At 37.1% G+C, this 12659-nt stretch overlaps 1 protein-coding gene across 6 annotated transcripts in view; it reads right to left on the minus strand.

The window, feature by feature from the left end:
- TENM1 (teneurin transmembrane protein 1) overlaps window positions 1–12659 on the minus strand; it is a 916085-nt gene that overhangs the window by 369696 nt on the left and 533730 nt on the right. The window lies entirely within an intron of this gene.

The following is a 12659-nucleotide window of genomic DNA, read 5'->3' on the forward strand; positions in this document are numbered from 1 at the left end:
CACAATTTAATTAAAGAGAAAATCAATGAGGAATGCTTCAGCAGCATTCCCATTTTATAGCTGTGGAAACTGAGGCACTGAGGCATTAATGAAGTTACTGGTAAGAGAAAGAGATATTTTTTGGTGAGCCTATTTATCTGTACTTAGTAAACATTGTGGGTAGGGCATTGTTTATCTAGATTTTTGTGGAAAACACTGGGTTTCAACTCTCTCTTCTTAAAAAAACCCACAAAATTCAATTATGTTACTTTGATCTACTAAGCAATGTCCTGGGTGTTTTACATGCTCTGCTTCATTCAACTAAAAAAAAAAAAATCTAAGAGGAAGGTGTTATCAACATTCCCATTTTATACACGAGGAAAGTGAAGCACAGAGGTATTAGTCAATTTATTAGTAAGTGAAAGAGATACTTTTTGCTGAGCGTATTCACTATACTTAGTAAACTTTGTGGGAAAGGGCATTGTCTAGATTGTTGGGGAAAAAACTCGATTTCAATTCTATTAAAAAAAACAGATTAAGCATTTTACTTAGATCTAGTAAGCAATGTCCTGGGTGTTTACAGGGTCTACTTCATTTAATTAAACAAAAATCTATGAAGAATGTGTTATCAACATTCCCATTTTATAGATGAAAAAACTGAGGCTAGAGGCATTAATGAAGTTACTAGTAAGTGAAAGAGATGTTTTTTGGTGAGCATATTCATGTATACTTAGTAAACCATGTAGGAAAGGGCACTGTCTACCTAGATTGATGGGGAAAAGACCTCGATTTCAATTCTACCTATAAAATAAAAAACAAAATTAAGTATGTTACTTAGATCTACTCAGCAATGTCCTGAGTGTTTACATGCTCTGCTTCATTTAATTGAAAATAAACTCTACAAGCACGGTGTTTTCAGCATTCCCATTTTATAGATGAGGAAACTGAGGCTAGAGGCATTAATGAATTACTAGTAAGTGAAACAGATGCTTTTTGGTGAGTGTTTATCTATACACAGTAAACTTCGTGGGAAAGGGCATTCTCTATCTAGATTGTTGGGGAAAAATACTCAATTTCAATTCTATATTTAAAAAAGGTTAAAAATAACTATGTTACTAGATCTACTAAGAAATGTCCTGTGGGTTTTACAGGTACTACTTCATTTAATTAAAAAAAATCTACCAGGCAGGTGTTATCAACATTCTCATTTTATAGATGAGGAATCTGAGACACAGAGGCATTAATAAAGTTGCTATTTAGTGAAAAAGACGCTTTCTGGTGAGCATATTTATCTATACTTAGTAAACTTTGTTGGAAAGGGCATGGTCTAGATTGTGGAAAAAAACTCAATTTCAATTCTATTTAAAAAAGGACAAATTTAAGTACATTACTTAGATCTACTAAGCGATGAATGGGTGTTTTACAATCTCTGCTTCATTTAATTAAAAAGAAAATCTATGAGGAAGGTCTTATCAACATTCCCATCTTACAGATGAGGAAACTGAGTCAAGCAAGAGCCACTAATGAAGTTACTATGAACTGAAAGAGATGCTTTTTGGTGAGCGTATTTATCGACAGTAAAATTTGTGGGAATGAGCACTGACTATCTAGATTGTGAGCAAAAGAAATCTCGATTTGAATTCTCTCCTTTAAAAAAACACACACACAAAATTAAGTATGTTATTTAGCTCTACAAAGCAATATCCTGGGTGTTTTACATGGTTTGCTAATTAAATTAAAAAGAAAACCTATAAGGACGTTATCAAGATTCCCATTTTACAGATGAGGAAGCTGAGGGATGGAGGCAGTAATGAAGCTACCAAAGTGAATGAGATGCTTTTTGGTGAGTGTACTTATCGATAGGACACTTTGTGAGAAAGGGCACTGTCTGTGAAGATTCTTGGGGAAAAAACTCGACTTAAATTCTATCTATTAAAGAAAATTAAGTATGTCACGTAAATGGAGCAAGCAATGTCCTGGGTGTTTTGCATGCTCTATTTCATTTAATTAAAAATATGATGAAGGTGTTATCAACATTCCCAATTTTATAGACGAGGAAACTCATTTATAGATGAGGGATAGAGGCATTAATAAAGATACTAGTAAGTGAAAGAGATGCTTTTAGGTGAGCATGTACATGTGTACTTAGTAAACTTTGTGGGAAAGGGCACTGGCTATCTAGACTGATGGGGAAAACAGTTGATTTCAATTCAACCTATTAAAAAATGTAAATATATTACTCAGATCTACTAAGAAATGTCCCAGGTATTTTACATGCTCTGCTTCATTTAATTAAAAAAAAAAAACCTACAAGTAAGGTGTTATCAACATTCCCATTTGATAGATGAGGAAACTGAGGCTAGAGGCATTAATATGTTACTAATAAGTAAAAGGCTTCCCTGATAGCTCAGTTGGTAAAGAATCTGTCTGCAGTGCAGGAGACCTGGGTTTGATCCCTGGGTTGGGAAGATTCCCTGGAGAAAGGAAAGGCTACCCACTCCAGTATTCTGGGCTAGAGAATTCATAAGTAAAAGAGATCCTTTTTGGTAAGCATTTTTATCAACACTTAGTAAAATCCGATGGAAAGTTCATTTACTACCTAGATTGTGAGCAAAATAAATCTCGATTTCAATTCTATTAAAGAAAAACAAAATGAAGTATGTTAACTTAGATCTATGAAGCAATGTCCTGGGAGTTTTAAATGCTTTGCCTAATTTCATTAAAAAGAAAATCAACGAGGAAGGTGTTATCAACATTCACATTTTATAGATGAGGAAACTGAGGCACTGAGGCATAAATGAAGTTACTAGTAAGTGAAAGAGATGAGTTTTGGTGAGCCTATTTACCAATAAAGGTAAACCTTGTGGGAAAGGGCATCTATCTAGATTGTTGGGCAAAAAAAAGTTGACTTCAATTCTATTAAAAAAGAACAAAATTAAGTATGTTACTTAGTTCTACTAAGCAAGGTCCTTAGTATTTTACATTCTGTGTTTCATTTAATTTAAAAGAAAATCTATGAGAAAGCTGTTTTCAAGATTCCCATATTATATATGAGGAAACTGAGGTACAGAGTCATTATTTTTGCAAACTGTGGGAAAGGGCATTGACTATCTAGATGTTAATTCTATTAAAAAATAAGAATGTTACTTAGATCTATTAAGCAATGTCCTGGGTGTTTACATGCTCTATTTTATTTAATTAAAAAGAAAATATATGAGGAATGTGTTATCATAATTCCCATTTTACAGATGAGGAAGCTGAGACATAGAGGCATTAATGAAGTTACTAATAAGTGAAAGAGAAGATTTTTCATGATAGTATTCATCTACACTTAGTAAAGACTGTGGGAAAGGGCACTGTCTATCTAGACTGATAGGAGAAAAACTAGATTTCATTTCTGTTAAAAAAAGATACTTAAATATGTTACTTAAGTCTACTAAGCAATGTCCTGGGTATTTTACATCTCTGCTTCATTTAACTGAAAAAAAAATCTACCAGTAAGGTGTTATCAACATTCCCATTTTATAGAGGAGGAAACTGAGGCTAGAGGCATTAATGAAGTTGCTAGTATGTGGAAGAGAAACTTTTTAGGAGCATATATATATACATTTAGTAAAATTCATGGGAATGGGCATTGACTATCTATATTGTGAGCAAAATTAACCTCTATTTCAATTCTCTCTATTAAAAAGAAACAAAATTAAGTATGTTAGTTAGATCTACTAAGCAATGTCCTGGGTGTTTTACATTCCCGTTTTATAGATGAGGAAACTTAGGCAGAGAGGTATTAATGAAGTTACTAGTGAGTGAAAGAAATACTTTTTGGTGAGTGTCTTTATCCATACTTAGGAAACTTTGTGGGAAACAGCGTTGTCTATATAGATTTCTGGGGAAAGAAAACTCGATTTCAATTCTATATATTTAAAAAAAAGTGTGGTTACTTAGATGTACTAAGCATTGTCCTGGGTGTTTTACATGCTCTTCTGCATTTAATTAAACAAAAATCTATGAGGAATGTGTTATCAACACTCCCATTTTATAGATGAGTAAACAGAGGCTAGAGACATTAATGAAGTTACGAGTAAGTGAAAGAGATGCTTTTTGGTGAGCATATTAATGTATACTTAGTAACCTTTTGGGAAAGGATATTTCCCTTTCCTACTTAGAGTGATGGGGGAAAAAAAATCTCGATATCAATTCTATCTGTTAAAGAACAAAAAAGAAAAGTTAACTATGTCACTTAGATCTACTAAGCAATGTTCTGGGTGTTTTACATGCTCTGCTTCATTTAAATAAAAAAAAATCTTTGAGGAAGGTGTTATCTACATTCCCAATTTATAGATGAGGAAACTGAGGCACAGAGGTATTAATGAAGTTACTGGAATGTGAAGAGATGCTTTTTTTATAGCATATTTATCTAAAATTAGTAAACTTTGTGGGAAAGGGCATAGTCTAGATTTTTTGGAAAAAATAAACTTGATTTCAATTATCTCTATTTAAAAAAATAACATAAGTATGTTACTTCGATCTACTAAGCAATGTCCTGGGTGTTTTACATACTCTGCTTCATTTAATTAAAAAGAAAATCTGTGAGGAAAGTGTTATCAACATTCCCATTTTATTTTTTTTTCTAATTTTATTTTATTTTTAAACTTTACATAATTGTATTAGTTTTGCCAAATACATTCCCATTTTATAGATGAGGAAACTGAGGCAAAGAGGCATTAATGACATTACTACTAAGTTTACAAGATTCTCTTTGGTAAGCATATTTATCTAAGTAAACTTTGTGGGAAAGGGCATTGTCCATCTAGCTTGTTGGGGCAACAAAACTTGATTTCAATTCTATTTTAAGAAAAAAACAATATTATGTATGTTACTTAGATCTATTAAGCAATGTCTTGGGTGTTTTACATGGTCTGTTCCATTTAATTAAAAAGAAAATCTATGAGGAAGTTGTTGTCAACATTCCATTTTACAGATGAGGAAATTGAGGCATAGAGGCATTAATGAAGTTACCAGTAATTGAAAGAGATCCTTTTTGGTGAGCGTGTTTATCTATACCTCGTAAAACTTGTGGCAAAGGGCATTGCCTTTGGGGAAAAAACTCCATTTCAATTCTCTCTATTAAAAACAACAACAACAACAACAACTAAGTTTCTGAATTTTCCAAAATCAAAATTTGTCTTACTCTGTTTTTTCCCTATATTTTAAAGTATTTGCACTTTTTTTTTGTCATGCAGGCAAAATAAGCACATTCATTCTATAGCTTTCAGCATGTTATTCCTCCACCATAATTGTAGCCCTAGAAAGGAGGGTAATTTGGACTAGCATAAAGGAGGCAGAAGAAATCCCTGAACTCACTGTTCCTCAATTTTTGTGCAGAGAGCAAGTGAAGTAGGCACTTTGTCCTCTTGAATAGTTCCATTCTTAAGCTTTTGATCACAGAATTGGGTTCAGTATTCTCTCTCTCCTAATTCTGTATTAATAACCATTCTGGTCAACTTTCTATAGGTGGGCTATATAGTATGTCATGGCAAAGAGATTTATGGACTTAACTTATTTCATCTGTAGAGTTTGGATACTAACTGCATCCTGTGAAGGTGGGAGGAATTACTACTAATTTCATGGCAAAAGAAAGCAACATCGATACCATTAACTGATCATATTTAGTATGAGAGCCAGAAATCTCTACTCCCCAACTCTTTCAATGCAACAGCCTGTTTGACCCCAAGCACAATGTATTCTTGTGAGTTTCTATTGCCTCTTATATACAAACTGCTGACTGTGGAGAAACTTGATCAAAACATCAAATATTACCAGAGAAGCCAAGTTTGTGCCCTTCACAACCATTGATGAAGTACCTTAACCTCGCCTCCTCTTGATGCCTTGCATATGGCCATCTGTCTTCCTGACTACGACTTCATAAGGCTTATTTGTAAATTCAAGCAAATGTGCTTCTGACTGGCACTGATACATCACTGATGCCAAAATATCAGAGAGGATGAAGCATAAGGACCTTTTTTTGGATTCAGATGGAAAATACTACAGATTTATGGGTAAGTGATGACAATAGTCATTCCATAATATCTTCATATAATCGGTATGTTCCCATGCCTCCCTTCACTGAATTTTATGACCTCAAAACTTATTCAAAGAAATTATTTTTTTGCTGACCCAAAAGGTATTGTGGGGAGAAGTGGGGATGGGGCTAGTTGCATGAACCCAGCTCTGACTTTTCACTTGCTGGATTTCCACTGCTTTTCAATGACCACTTACAGAGCCATAATTCACAGAATGACTATTGATGTCCCATTGACATTGATGTGATTTCCCCTAGTGGATTGGGGGCAGCACAGCCTACAGGCATTAGTGTCTAAAGGTTATGTACAATGGACACTAGAGGAAAACGAAATAGCGGAAAGGAATCTGCATGGCAAACAGAAGCAGTAAATAGTTTCAGTGAAAGATCTTAGTTGGGTTACGCAGCAACTGCAGGGGGATTAAAAAAAAAAAAAAAAAGGCCCGGTAACTCTTACAGACTCAGCAAGAGTTGAGAGTGAAATGGTTTCCTATTGTGAAATATAATACTTTTTTATTTCAACCACAGAAAGCCATTTAAAAATCATCTTGTGTGTTACAGTTGTTATGTGACATCTTTCAGCTGAATGCCTATTTATGAATTCCTACTCTACCCTCCTGAGGTGGTCCATGATACAGCACAGATGGAGTAAGTGGAGGAAGAGATTTTAACCAATTTGTCCAAAGTCACATAATGTTCAACTCATGACAGAAGTCAGAACAAAGTTAATGTTTGCCATTAATATTGCCTCATCCTGAACCCACTCAACCTACCGTGCTGTGCTTAGTCGCTCAGTCATGTCTGACTCTTTGTAACCCAATGCATGGACTGTAGCCTGTCAGGCTCCTCTGTCCCTGGGGATTCTCCAGACAAGAATCCTGGAATGGGTTGCCATGCCCTCCTCCAGGGGATCGCCCCAACCCAGGGAATCAAACCCAGGTGTCCTGCACTGCGGGTGGTTTCTTTACCATCTGAGCCACCAGAGAAGCCCTCAACCTACTGTACCAGCATTTAACCTGGTATTTCTGTCTTTTCAAAGTCTCATGGTAAATCATTTCAGTAGATACTCTCACCAATCCACACATCTTAGTTGACGTAACCATTGCAATGGATGGCCTGGTAAATCTAATTTAATTGGGGATTTAATAAGAAAAAAACATGGTGGGTTTACTTAGTAGTGAAAGTGAAAGTTTCTCAGTTCAGTTCAGTTCAGTCACTCAGTCGTGTCTGACTCTTTGCGATCCCATGAACTGCATCACTCCAGGCCTCCCTGTCCATCACCAATTCCCAGAGCTTACTCAAACTCATGTCCATTGACTCAGTGATGCCATTCAACCATCTTATCCTCTGTTGTCCCCTTCTCCTCCTGCCCTCAATCTTTCCCAGCACCAGGGTCTTTTCCAGTGAGTCAGCGCATCACATGAGGTGGCCAAAGTACTGGAGTTTCAGCTTCAGCATCAGTCCATCCGGTGAACACACAGGACGCATCTCCTTTAGGATGGACTGGTTGGATCTCCTTGCAGTCCAAGGGACTCTCAAGAGTCTTCTCCAACACCACAGTTCAAAAGCATCAATTCTTTGGCGCTCAGCTTTCTTTATAGTCCAACTTTCACATTCATACATGACCACTGGAAAAACCATAGCCTTGACTAGATGAACCTTTGTTGGCAAAGTAATGTCTCTGCTTTTGAATATGCTGTCTAGTTTGGTCATAACTTTCCTTCCAAGGAGTAAGCATCTCTTAATTTCCTGGCTGCAATCAGTATCTGCAGTGATTTTGGAGCCCAAAAAATAAAGTCAGCCACTGCTCCCACTGTTTCCTCATCTATTTGACATGAAGTGATGGGACCGGATGCCATGGTCTCAGTTTTCTGAATGTTGAGCTTAGAGCCAACTTTTTCACTCTCCTCTTTCACTTTCATCAAGAGGCTCTTCAGTTTTTCTTCACTTTCTGCCATAAGGGTGGTGTCATCTGTATATCTGAGGTTATTGACATTTCTCTCAACAATCTTGATTCCAGCTTGTGTTTCCTCCAGCCCAGTGTTTTTCATGATGTACTCTGCATATAAGTTAAATAAGCAGGGTGACAATATACAGCCTTGATATACTCCTTTTCCTATTTGGAACCAGTCTGTTGTTCCATGTCCACTTCTAACTGTTGCTTCCTGACCTGCATAGAGGTTTCTCAAGAGGCAGGTCAGGTGGTCTGGTATTCCCATCTCTTTCAGAATTTTCCACAGTTTATTGTTCCACACTGTCAAAGGCTTTGGCATAGTCAATAAAGCAGAAATAGATGTTTTTCTGGAACTCTCTTGCTTTTTCGATGATCCAGCAGATGTTGGCAATTTGATCTCTGGTTCCTCTGCCTTTTCTAAAACCAGCTTGAACATCTGGAAGTTCACGGTTCATGTATTGCTGAAGTCTGGCTTGGAGAATTTTAAGCATCACTTTACTAGCGTGTGAGATGAGTGCAATCGTGTGGTAGTTTGAGCATTCTTTGGCATTGCCTTTCTTTGGGATTGGAATGAAAATGGACCTTTTCCATTCCTGTGGCCATGCTGAGTTTTCCAAATTTGCTGGCATATTGAGTCCAGCACTTTCGCAGCATCATCTTTCCAGATTTGAAATAGCTCAACTGGAATTCCATCACCTCCACTAGCTTTGTTCGTAGTGATGCTTTCTAAGGCCCACTTGACATCACTTTGCAGGATGTCTGGCTCTAGGTGAGTGATCACACCATTGTGATTATCTGGGTCATGAAGATCTTTTTTGTACAGTCTTCTGTGTATTCTTGCCGCCTCTTCTTAATATCTTCTGCTTCTGTTAGGTCCATACCATTTCCTTCCTTTATTGAGCCCATCTTTGCATGAAATGTTGCTTGGTATCTCTCATTTTCTTGAAGAGATCTCTAGTCTTTCCCATTCTATTGTTTTTCTCTATATCTTTGCATTAATCACTGAGGAAAGCTTTTTTAATCTCTCCTTGCTATTCTTTCGAATTCTGCATTCAAATGGGTATATCTTTCCTTTTCTCCTTTGCTTTTCACTTCCCTTCTTTTCACAGCTATTTGTAAGGCTTCCTCAGACAGCCATTTTACTTTTTTGAATTTCTTTTTTTGGGGGGATGGTCTTTATTCCTGTCTCCTGTACAATGTCATGAACCTCCATCCATAGTTCACCAGATATTCTGTCTATCAGATCTAGTCCCTTAAATCTATTTCTCACTTCCACTGTATGGTCATAAGGGATTTGATTTAGGTCATACCTGAACGGTCTAGTGGTTTTCTCTACTTTCTTCAATTGCAGTCTGAATTTGACAATAAGAAGTTTGTGATATGAGCCACAGTCGGCTCCTGGTCTTGTTTTTTTGACTGTATAGAGCTTTTCCACCTTTGGCTGCAAAGAATATAATCAGTCTGATTTCGGTGTTGGTCATCTGGTGATGTCCATGTGTAGAGTCTTCTCTTGTGTTGTTGGAAGAGGGTGTTTGCTATGACCAGTGCATTCTCTTAGCAAAACTCTATTAGCCTTTGCCCTGCTTCATTCTGTACTCCAAGGCCAAATTTGCCTGTTACTCCAGGTGTTTCTTGACTTCCTACTTTTGCATTCCAGTCCCCTGTAATGAAAAGGACATCTTTTTTGGGTGTTAGTTCACTTGTGTCCAACTCTTTGTGACCCCAGGGGCTATAGCCTGACAAACTCCTCTGTCCATGGAAGTCTCCCGGCAAGAATACTGGAGCTGGTTGCCATTCCCTTCTCTAGGGGACCTTCCTGATCTAGCGATCGAACCTGGGTCTCCTGCATTGCAGGCTGATTCTTTACTGTCTGAGCCATCAGGGAAGCCCAAGTAGTAAGTGAGCTGCAAAGTTTATTGCAGTGCTAGGACAGCAGCAAGGCCTGGCACTCAAAAGCTTGTCCTCTAGAGTCAGTCTGCTCTGGCTTAAAGCTCAGGATATCCCCTTCTTAGTGATGTGACCTCTTAATTTCCGTGTGACCTATATGTGATCTCTTACATCGGCTATGCCTCAGTTGTCTCATTTATAAAACAGATTTAATCTGATAACTATCCTTAATGACTGTTGTGAGGATGCAATGAGCTAATACAAGTACAGTGCTTAGTGTAATTTTTTTTTTCAGTAACTTTTATGCACAGAGTTGCTATGTGCCAGGCAGTGTTTGTGGAGCTGGGATACAGCCATGAATAAAACAGTTAACTCTGAGAAACAGTGAATGTTAACAGTGAGTAGTAATTATAAAGATGATGCTTTTGAACTGTGGTGTTAGAAAAGATTCTTGAGAGTCCCTTGGACTGCCAGGAGATCCAACCAGGCCATCCTAAAGGAGATCAGTCTTGGGTATTCACTGGAAGGACTGATGCTGAGGCTGAAACTCCAATACTTTGGCCACCTTATGCGAAGAATTGACTCATTGGAAAAGATCCTGATGCTGGGAGGGATTGAGGGCAGGAGGAGAAGGGGATGACAGAGGATGAGATGGCTGGATGGCATCACCGACTCAATGCACATGAGTCTGGGTGAACTCCCGGAGTTGGTGATGGACAGGGAGGCCTGGCGTGCTGCGATTCATGGGGTCTCAAAGAGTCGGACACGACTGAGCGACTGAACTGAACTGAATGGTAACAACAGCAATAATAATATTTAACATTTATGACATACTTATATGGCTCAGCTGGTAGAGAGTCTGCCTGCAATGCAGGAGACTTGGGTTTGATCCCTGGGTTGGAAAGATTGCCTAGAGAGGGGAAAGGCTTTCCGCTCCAGTATTCTGGCCTGGAGAATTCCATGGACTGTATAGTCAATGGGGTTGCAGAGTCGGACACAACTGAGCAACTTTCACTTCACTATGTTTTAGGCAGTCTTCCAAGTTCTTTAGATATATTAACTCCTTTAATTAGATGACAACCCTATGTTACAGGTAGTGTTTTAGGACAATTTTACAGATGAGAAAATGGAGGCCTTAAAAGGGTAAATAATTTGCCAAAGATAATGTGCGTAAGAAGTGGCAGAGGTCTGAATATCCTTGTTCATGACCATTGTACTGTATTGCCTTGTTGTCATATTAAATATATTAATATATGCCACTGTTTACCCTATGAAAATGGCAGTCCTTGAAATAACTGAAACATTTCATTTTCACATCTGAAATGAATGTATAATCTAATTAAACAAGGCTCAGAATGTATAATACAATTTTTATATAAGTGGGCATGTAAAAAATTTAAATAGAAACATAGGTTTGGACAGAGTATAAATCTATTAATAAAGAACTTGGATTTGTTTATTCCAAATGTAGAGTCTTATGTCTAAAATATCATCTCTTTGTACAGTAAAAGCTAAAAGAAGATAACCTATAAGATAAAAATTGGTCTCATAATTGAACAAGGACATTTTAAAGGGCCTCTAATGTATTTAAACTTGTCAAATTATTCCTTGATTTGAATGATACCATATTAAAATCCTGTTTATATTACAGTACTTTCTCATCTCAGACCTCTATTCCTTCCGCATCATTCCTCATTAAACGTTATTACAATCTAAATAAATGTTCATACTGAGTTGTCCTAAATTGTCTGAGATAAAGGATGTATTTTTGATCTTATAGGTTAATATTATCCACATCTAATAGAAGCATTGTTCAATATATTCAGATTGTACAATGAAAATAGAAAAGAGGTAATCATGAACATCAATATAGGCTGTGATCTTATATTGCTGACATTATCAGTGACTCCCCTACAAAATATATTTGCTTACTTACTATCCTTTGTTCTATGACATAAAAACTGGTCATGAGAACTTTCTTATTGTTCACATTTTTAATAAACCAGACTCAACAAAACTTACTTTTTTATAATTAGAAGAAACTCTAAATTCCTTTTTTATCTATCTCTCAGAATCATATTCAATATATCTTTCTGGATAATTCCCCTTCAATTAGGAAATCAGGCTAAACTTGAAAGGAAGATATGAGTGACATACTTAGAAAGAATTTTTTTTCTACCATCATATGTTAGTCTTCTAGGAATACTGCTTCCACAAAATACATATTTCTTAAGTTAATTTACATTTTAGACCACAAAAGCACTCAAACAAGGAAATTAATGTTCAGTCAAATTAAAATGTCATCCAGAAAAATCAATATGACTTGCTATTGAGAAAGGGTGACTTGGGGGCTTCCCAAGTGGCTCAGTGATAAAGAATATGCCTGCAATGCAGGAGACACGGGTTCGAACTCTAATTTGGGAAGACCCCCTGGAGAAGAAAATGGCAACCCACTCTAGTATTCTTGCCTGGGGAAATCCCAGGGACAGAGGAGCCTGGCGGGCTTCAGTCCGTGGAGTTGCAAAGAGTCAGACACGACTTAGTCATTGAGCATGTGAGTGCACGCACGCACACACGCGTGCGCACACACACACACACACAAAGGGTGACTTTAATCAAGATGCCTCAAGAAGAAGAATATTTTTCTTAAAGGTAGAAAGTGTGCCTCACTACTATTTTCTCCTTTATCATTGCAAACACAGTAACCACACAATTTTGCCGCCATTTACCGAGTGAAAATAAGAAGACATTTTTTTA

The sequence above is a fragment of the Bos taurus genome, chromosome X, assembly GCF_002263795.3.
Source record: "Bos taurus isolate L1 Dominette 01449 registration number 42190680 breed Hereford chromosome X, ARS-UCD2.0, whole genome shotgun sequence".
NCBI lineage: Eukaryota > Metazoa > Chordata > Mammalia > Artiodactyla > Bovidae > Bos > Bos taurus.